We start from the raw sequence: 9,308 nt of genomic DNA on the forward strand, positions 1-9,308 counted from the left end.
TGCATATCTATGAATGATTATTATAAATTACTAATGTCTGTCTCTGCCTCTAGACTGTCAACTCATTGTGGGCAGGGAAGGTGTTTACCAACTCTGTTGTATTCTCCCAAACACTCAGTACAGCACTCTTAAGCATGCAATAAACACCATTGATTGATTTCTCCTTGTCTTCTAAAATACCCGTGCTTTCATTACTCCTAGCTTCAGCACTGCCTATGTCATGCTGCAACAGGTGGTGTTGTCAACTGGGATTAGGAATGTCAGGTGGAAGAGGGGATTTGATAGGGAAGATGAGGAACTCAGTTTTAGACATTCTGAACTTAAAGTGCTGGTGGGGTTGCCTATTAACCTTTGCATGAAGCAAAAACTCCTCACTCTTGGCTTCAAAGCTCTCCATCACCTGGCCCCCTCCTACCTCACCTCCCTTCTCTTTTTCCTCAGCTGACCTTGCACACTCCGCTCCTCTAACCTGCCACTAACCTCCTCATGGGGCCTCGTTCTCGCCTGTCCTGCTGTCGACGCCTACCCATGTCCTACCTTTGGCCTGGAATGGCCTCCCTCCTCACATCCACCAAACTAACTCTTTTCCCCACTTCAAAGCCCTACTGAGAGCTCACCTCCTCCAGGAGGCCTTCTCAGACTGACCACCCTTTTCCTCTAATCCTCCTCCCCTCTCCATCGCCCTGACTCTCTCCCTCTGCTTTACCCCCTTCCCCGCCCCACAGAACTTTTGTATATTTGTATATATTTATTAACTTATTATTTATTTCTATTTATTATCTTATCTAATAATAATAATGTTGGTATTTGTTAAGCGTTTACTATGTGCAGAGCACTGTTCTAAGCGCTGGGGGATATACAGGGTAATCAGGTCGTCCCACGTGAGGCTCAAAGTTAATCCCCATTTTACAGATGAGATAACTGAGGCACAGAGAAGTTAAGTGACTTGCCCACAGTCACACAGCTGACAAGTGGCAGAGCCGGGAGTCAAACTCATGACCTCTGACTCCGAATCCCAGGCTCTTTCCACTGAGCCACGCTGCTTCTTTGTACATATATTATTATCAGCTTGCTTGGCACATTGTAAATGCTTAACAAATACCATCATTATTATATTTATTATCTATTTATTTATTATATTATATATTTATATTATATTATATATTTATTGTATTTATTATCTATTTATTTTATTAATGATGTGTATATATCTATAATTCTATTTATCTATTTTGATGGTATTGATGCCTGTCTACACATTTTGTTTTGCTTTCTGCCTCCCCCTTCTAGACTGTGAGCCCATTGTGAGCAGGGATTGTCTCTCTTTGTTGCTAAATTGTACTTTCCAAGTGCTTAGTACAGTGCTCTGCACACAGTAAGCACTCAATAAATATGATTGAATGAATGAATCTGTGTGCCTCACTAGTGCACTGGAACTGTTCCCTTTATTCACCCCTCCTCAGCCCCACAGCCCTTATGTACAAGTCCCAAGTGCTTAGTATAGTGCTCTGCACACAGTTAGCATTCAATACATATGATCGGTTGATTGATTGTGGAGATATCTTGAAGGCAGAGGAACTGTATGACTCTTCATTGCTGGCAAAATCCTTCTGGACAGGCTACTGAAAAATAGTGCTGTACTCACACTCGTGGAATGACGCTATGGCTTCAGGGGACAGTAAGGTGCAGTACACAAGATCTTCGTAGATCATCCTAAAATAGATACAGGAAATGCTTAGGGAGCACCATCAGACCACTATACAGTTTTGATATACTTTACATGCAGTTAACATCTTCAGCTTTCCTAGGCTCTGGGGATTTCTTGGTAGATTTGTCTCTCCTGAGAAGTGGACTGAAATTCTGAGTTTACCCAGTCACCTGTGTTTTATTTTTTAATGTTATTTGTTAAGAACTTACTCTGTGTCAAACACTGTTCTAAGTGCTGGAGTAGGTTCAAGTTAAGTAGGTTGGATACAGTCTCTATCCCGCATGGGGCTCAAAGTCTAAGTAGAAGGGAGAGCAGGTATTTGAGCCCCCTGCTTTACAGTTGGGGAAACTGAGGCACAGGGAAGTGAAATGACTTGTCCAAGGTCACACAATAAGCAATTGACAGAATCGGAATTCGAATCCAGGGCCTCTGACTTCAGGCTTATGCTCTTTCCACTAGGCCAGGCTACTTTGAACACCATCCCCTCATCTCTCTTAAAAACCCTTTCTCCCTTCTCTCCCTTGGCTCCATCCTTTCTGTTTTCAAATATGCTTCCACACTACTAGAGCCTTCCTTGGATTCCATTTCACCTTTGTGCTATCACCTCATCTTCCGGCTCCCATTCCTGTCCAAAATATTTGAGTGGGGCTGTAAGACCCTACTGTCTTCACTTTCTCCCCACCTTGGCTCTACTGAGATCAAACTCTTCTTGCTCTACGTTCACTCATTTGCTCACATGACTTCAGCTGCCATTATGAGGCAGATAACTCCAAATCTGCATCCCCAGCCCTGACCTCTCATCTGTTTTTAATTTCAAATTTCCTCTTACTTTCAGGTTCTCTCCACCTGGCTGTCCCGCCAGTATCTCAAACTCAACATGAGTGAAACTGAACTCACCTCCCTCCCAAACCTACTGCTTTTCCAACTTTCCCATCGGAGTTGATGACAGCTCCAGTTTTCCTGTCCTGTCCTGAAGCTCAGATCTTGGTATCACTGATTTCTCTCTTTCTTTTACCTTTTCCATTCAGAGTAACATTAAATCCTACTAGGTTCTTTCCCCAATAATTCCAGGATCCACTTTTTCTCCTTATATTCATTCATACATTCAATAGTATTTATTGAGTGCTTATTATGTGCAGAGCACTGTACTAAGCGCTTGGAATGTACAATTTGGCAACAGGTAGAGACAATCCCTGCCCATTGACGGGCTTACAAGTCTAATCGGGGCAGACAGATGGACAAAACCAAGAAAAGTAATTGCAATAAATAAAATCAAGGGGATGTACACCTCATTAACAAAATAAATAGGGTAATAAAAATATATACAAATGAGCACAGTGCTGAGGGGAGGGGAAGGAAGAGGGGGAGGAGCAGAGGGAAAGGGGGGGAAAGGGGCTTAGCTGAGGAGAGGTGAAGGGGGGGGCAGAGAGGCAGCTGAGGGAAAAGGGGAATATAAACTCCAAACTACTGCTTCAGTCTTCTGACTGGTTTCCCTGCCTCTGACCACCTCTCTCCTCTTCAGTCTGTATTTGGCTTATGCTGCTTGGTATCATCTGTCTAAAATATCTTGAGACTCTAAACTCCAAGCACTTAGTTGGATGAGTATAATGTAATTGGTAGATATGATCTCTACCCATACAGGGTTTACACTCAAGATATTTTAGAAAGATGATACCAAGCAGCATAGCGCTTAGGACAGCGCTCCTCATATAACTGCCTAATAAATACCACAGATTGTATCTTTCACTCCGCTCCTCAAAAATCTCCAGTGGCTACCAATCTCTTTCTGTATCAAACTTAAAACTGTCCCCTCGTTTTCTCTTAGTAACAGCTCTCTTCACCTGCCACATCCCAGCTCAATCCCCTTGCTCTCCTAAGACAGACTTCTTTCAGTACTTTGCTCTTGACTCTCCTGTATCGTATACATTGCTCATGCCCTTCACTCTGGCTGGCACAGTCTCCTCCTTTAAATCTGTCAGATCACAGCTCTTCCCCTCCTTCAAATCCCTCTGGAAAAATCTATTTTCCTCCATAGGAGGCATTTCCACCACTCCACACTTATGTTATCCCAAAGGCCACCCTTAGCATTTATGTGTACGTCAATTTGCACACTTTGTGTATTTATTAAATTTGTTTGACTTTTGCAGTATCTTGCTACTTCCAATCTTACCTACACTCTCACTGAATATTACAATTTATGTCTGTCTATCTCTCCCAGTAGATTTCAAACTTCTTGGCAGCAGGGACTGTGATTTTTACTTTTACTGTTCTCCCAAGTCCCCAGTAGAGAACTCCACACACAACTGGTATTCAAAAAATCTGAGGGATGGAATGAACGAATGAACGACACGGCCGGAAGTGTCAGAGCTGAGCGGCCCTTGAGTAAACCATTCCCTGTTTCCATGGTAGAATCTGCATGCTAGATCCTGCACTGTTCAATTTATTTTCTAGACTGTACTTCTCTAGTCTGCAAGCTCCGTGGGGACAGGGAACATGCTTATCAAGCACTTAGTACAGGGCTCTGTACACGGTAAGTGTTCAATAAACACCACCGATTGATTAATTACCAACTCCGATGGAATGTACTCTCCCAAGCGTGTAATATAATGCCTTGACACAGTATGCACGTAACACCATTATTTGATTGATTGATTACTCTATGAAGCTGTACTGCGCATAAAACCTAGGCACTGGTGTTAGAACGTGCCTCCAATCCTTCAGGCTACAAGTTTCAGTGAAAGTCCTAGAGACCGTCATTCAAGAACTATTACAAAAGGATGACTGCGTATCAGAGGCACAGATCCTAGGAGACATAGAGGAGATCACGAACTGCTTTGCACAAGCAGACTTGCCTTGAAGACTGACAATAAGTTGGAAGATCCGAGGCAGTTTATCTCTTTGCCCCAGAGAACCCAGTACACAATTGTTGCAAGAAAAAACCAAATGTTGCAATGGAATTCTGTTATCCAGGCAGCATACTGAAGGGAGAGGCATTCCAGTTGGGGGAAAAGGAAATGGATGAGCAAGTTACATATGGGTAAGTTGCAAGTAAGGTCCAGTTAGAAAGCCAGCTCGGGAGGAACAAAGAGCTAAGAGGTAAATTGGTGTGCGGTGCTACTGCTCTTTCCGCTGTTCTAAGACCTTCTTGTAGGTGATATTTTTTGGTCATTTGTTGGTAAATACAGCATACAGCCAGTGTTGACGGAACGGCCCTTGATGTAGAATGTGGCATCTTTCCTAGGTTCGAGCTCCTATAATTGCTCCAAAGGCCTTCAGTTTCATTTGAATGTTGTTGCCCTGGTATGATGCTCTGTCCGACCTGTTAGCTTTCAAATAACTTTTATCTCTATGGATGATAAATACTAAATCGGCCTATGTTCATGAGGCAAAAAAGCATTTTTTTCCCACATGTTGATGAAAATTTGGGGGAGTCCCTTCCTCTCAGAGCGCAACAGCTTTCTCCATCTGCTCACCTGACCCTGTCACAACCACCACGAAGGAAGAGGGGAGTGTCTTCTGAACCACCATCTCTCTCAGTGATTATTTTAAGCCACAGTACCCACTTGAAAAGATGGTCTTTATTTCAACATTGAGCATCTTTGTTCTTTTCCGGCAAATGAGTTGTTGCGATCGTTTAGCTGCGCATTTACAAACTAGTCAAAGACCCACCCATCCGGATCCCTATTAAATCACAACGTGCAGCATCCTGACCGCTGCCTTACCCAATAGTTGACGCTACAGTGGTGTGAGCCACCGGTGAGGTCCCAGAGATGCATCCTTTCTCTTTGCCAGCCGTCTTGCAGAGCATCCCACTGGGCGCAGTGGGTGAGAAAACGTGGTTTCCTCAGCGCTGACCACTGCCCTACTGCAAAAATAACTCACGTGCAGGCAGAAAGAAAGACATATGTCTCCCCTCTTGTCCACGGAGCAACGCTCACTCACTTCAAATGGCAAAGGGCCAGAGGAGATGTCCTGATTTTTTTTCCATGAGTAAAGTGTACAAGTGATTCTCTCAACAAGATATTCACACTCAGGGATACGAGCTTGCCATCAGCAGCCCTACTTGGGACCAAAGGACCTATGGGAGCTGGACGTGATAGCACTTTTCATCTTGAACCTCCGCTCAAACAGCAGTGACACCTGAGTGAAGGAGAGGTATTTCTGCTACTGTTATGGCTGATGTTACAATACGCATAGATGAGAAGCAGCGTAGAAAGAGCACGGACTTGGGAGTCAGAGGACGTGGATTCTAATCTTGGCTTCTTGTCTGCTGTGTGACCATGGGCAAGCCACTTAACTTCTCTGTGTTTCAGTTACCTCATCTGTAAAATGGGGATTAAGACTATGTACCCCAAGTGGGACAACCTGATTACCTTGTATCTACCCCAGCACTTATAACAGTGCTTGGTACATAGTAAGTGCTTAACATTATGATTATTACTATTGAGCGCTTGAGAAAAGAAGGCTGAGAGGAAGAAAGAGAGAGGGGAAGAAATAACCTCAAATTTATTTAGGGAGCATGGATTATTTCTTTCCAAATGTTGTAATGGAAACACAGACAATTCCATTTTATTTCAGGTTGAGATCACCAATTTGCAGATCAACCAGTATTATCAATATCAACAGTATTTACTGAGAGCCCAAACTACTTGGGGAAGATACAAGATCCCTGCTCTCAAAGAATTTACAATCTAACAGGGGAGACAGTAAACACATTGACAAATCTACATACCACAGTTAAGAGTGAGATAAAAGATACAATGGAAAAATAATTGCCTGCTGAGGAGGCTGGTGGGTTCCCATGACTGGGAGGTCGGGGAGAGAGGAATATTAATCTGGGAATGTCTCCTATAGGAGACATTTTTCAAAAAAGGAAAATTGGGATGGCCTCTGGTGAAACTGATGGTAGTGAGGGAGGCAGAGATTTTTAACCCTAGCTTTCCTTCTCATTCATTCATTCAGTCATATTTATTGAGTGCTTACTGTGTGCAGAGCACTGTACTAAGTGCTTGGAAAGTACAATTTGGCAACAAAGAGAGACAATCCCTGCTCACAATGGGCTCACAGTCTAGAAGGGGGAGACAGACATCGAAACAAGTAAACGGGCATCAATAGCATCAATATAAATAGAATTATAGATATATATATACACATCAGAACAAGTAAACAGGCATTAATATAAATAAATAGAACTATAGAGATGCACATATATACACAAGTGCTGTGGGGAGGGTGGGATAGAGCAAAGGGAGCGAGTTGGGGAGATGGCAAGGGAAGGGGGAGCTGAGGAAAAGGGGGGCTTAGTTTGGGAAGACCTCCTGGAGGAGGTGAGCCTTCAGTAGGGCTTTGAAAGGGGGCAGTGTGATTGTTTGATTCTCCCTTTGCCTATTATCCTTCGCCTCAACCCCTTCCTGGGAGAACCTCAATATTTTAATAATAATAACAATGATAGTATTTGTTAAGCGCTTACTTAAGTGCCAGGCACTGTTCTAAGCCCTGGGGTAGATACGAGGTGATCAGGTTGTTCCATGTAGGGCTCACAGTCTTAATTTCCATTTTACAGACGAGGTAACTGAGGCACAGAGAAGTGGAGTGACTAGCCCAAAGTCACACAGCTGATAAGTGGGGGAACTGGGATTAGAACCCACCACCTCTGACTCCCAAATCTGTGCTCTTTCCACTGAGCCACACTGCTTCTCTACTTCATTATGCTTCGTCTACTTCAGTGCTAGTTCTGCCGAGCTCTGTTGGTGGAAATCCAGACAACAGGTGAGTTTCTGCCACTTAAAATTCACCCTCCCCTATTACAACACTGCCCTCTCTTCCACTCAGCAAACATTCTCTTCCTTCAACTCTCATCCCATCGCCCCCTTCCCCCGCTTGCCCTTAGTGGCTTTATGAAACACTTTCTCAATGAAATTGAAGCCATCAGGTGTGAGCTCCTCTAAGTCTCTTCCTCACCTTCCCAACTCTCTCTTACCGCTACATCCACTCACTCACCCTTCCTAGTCATCAATCACTGGTTTTTATTGAGCACTTGTTGATTCCACAGCACTGTACTAAGCAGTTGGGAGAGTACAACAGAGTGGGGCTGAATATCCATGCTTAAAGATCTCTCAGGAGATCTCATGCCTGCTTTCAAAATCCGCTCCCTCTACGGGTACAGGCACCCATCACCTTTCACCTTCTAAAAACAATCGGCCCACTCTTATTCTCTCCCCGTCCACCACCTTGAACTCCTTGCTCTCTGTTGACTCCTTTCCCTCCTCCTTCAAACATGCTCTCATCTCCCTCTCAGTTAAAAAGCTTTCCCTCGATTCCACAGCACTCCCGCTATTGATCCATCTCCTCCTATTTCTGTCCAAACTCCATGAATGGGTTGTAAACATTTACTGCCTCCTGCTCCTCTCCTACAAGTCTCCTCTTGATTCTCTACTATCTGCTTTACCCCATACTACTTAGGCACATATTTTGATACTCTATTACTTTTCTAAAAAATGGTATCTGTTAATCATTTACTACGCGCCACGCACTATACCAAGCACTGGGGTAGATACAAGATAATCAGGTTGGACGTAGTGTCTGTACCACATAGGGCTCACAGTCACAATCCCCATTTTATAGTTGAGGTAACGGAGGCATAGAGAAGTTATTTGCCCCAGGTCACAAAGCAGGTAAGTGGAGGAGCTGGGACTAGAACCCAGAGCATCCCAGGCTCGTGCTCTTTCCACTAGGCTACACTTCTTCTCATAACTCCCTTCTACCTGTAATTTATTTTCATATCTATCTTTTACTCTAGACTGTAAATTCCTTGAGGGCAGGGATCATATCTACTAATTCTATTTTACTCTCCCAAACAATTAGTGGACTGCTCTGCACTCATTTGTTGCTCAATAAACATTATCGATCAAGTCATTCATTCATTCAATCAATCATATTTATTGAGCGCTTACTGTGTGCAGAGCACTGTACTAAGTGATTGGAAAGTACAACTCGGCAACAGATAGACAATCCCTACCCAACAACGGGCTCATCAGTTGATTTCCACCTCTTTATTCTCCAGAGACTGCACTCTCCAGGATCTCCAATGATCTCCTCCTTACTGAATTTAATGGACTCTACTCTAGTTTAATCCTCTGCAATCTCTCAACTGCTTTTAACACCAAGGACCACTATCTTCTTCAGGAAACCCCATCTAATCTTATTTTACCAAGAGCTCTCAACCTGATTTTTCTTTTACCTCTCTGGTTACTCCTTTCCAGTCTTTCACTGGTTCTTCTGCCTCTTGGCCTCTAAAATGTGGGTGACCCTCACGGTTCTATTCTGGGTCACTTCTCTTTTCAGTTTACCTTCACTCCTTTAAAAATAATGAAAGTAATAATAATTGCAATGATAATAATAATAGAGGCATGGCCTAGTGGAAAGACCTTGGGCCTTAGATCAATCAGACATAATGATTGAGCACTTACGGTGTGCAGAGTACAGAATAAGCACTTGGGAGAGTACAATATCTACAGTCTAGAGGGGGAGATAGACATTAATATAATTAAACTATGGATATGTACATAAGTGCTGTGGAACTGAAGGAGGGGTGTATAAA

This window comes from Ornithorhynchus anatinus, chromosome 3 (genome assembly GCF_004115215.2).
Source record: "Ornithorhynchus anatinus isolate Pmale09 chromosome 3, mOrnAna1.pri.v4, whole genome shotgun sequence".
Taxonomy (NCBI): Eukaryota; Metazoa; Chordata; class Mammalia; order Monotremata; family Ornithorhynchidae; genus Ornithorhynchus; species Ornithorhynchus anatinus.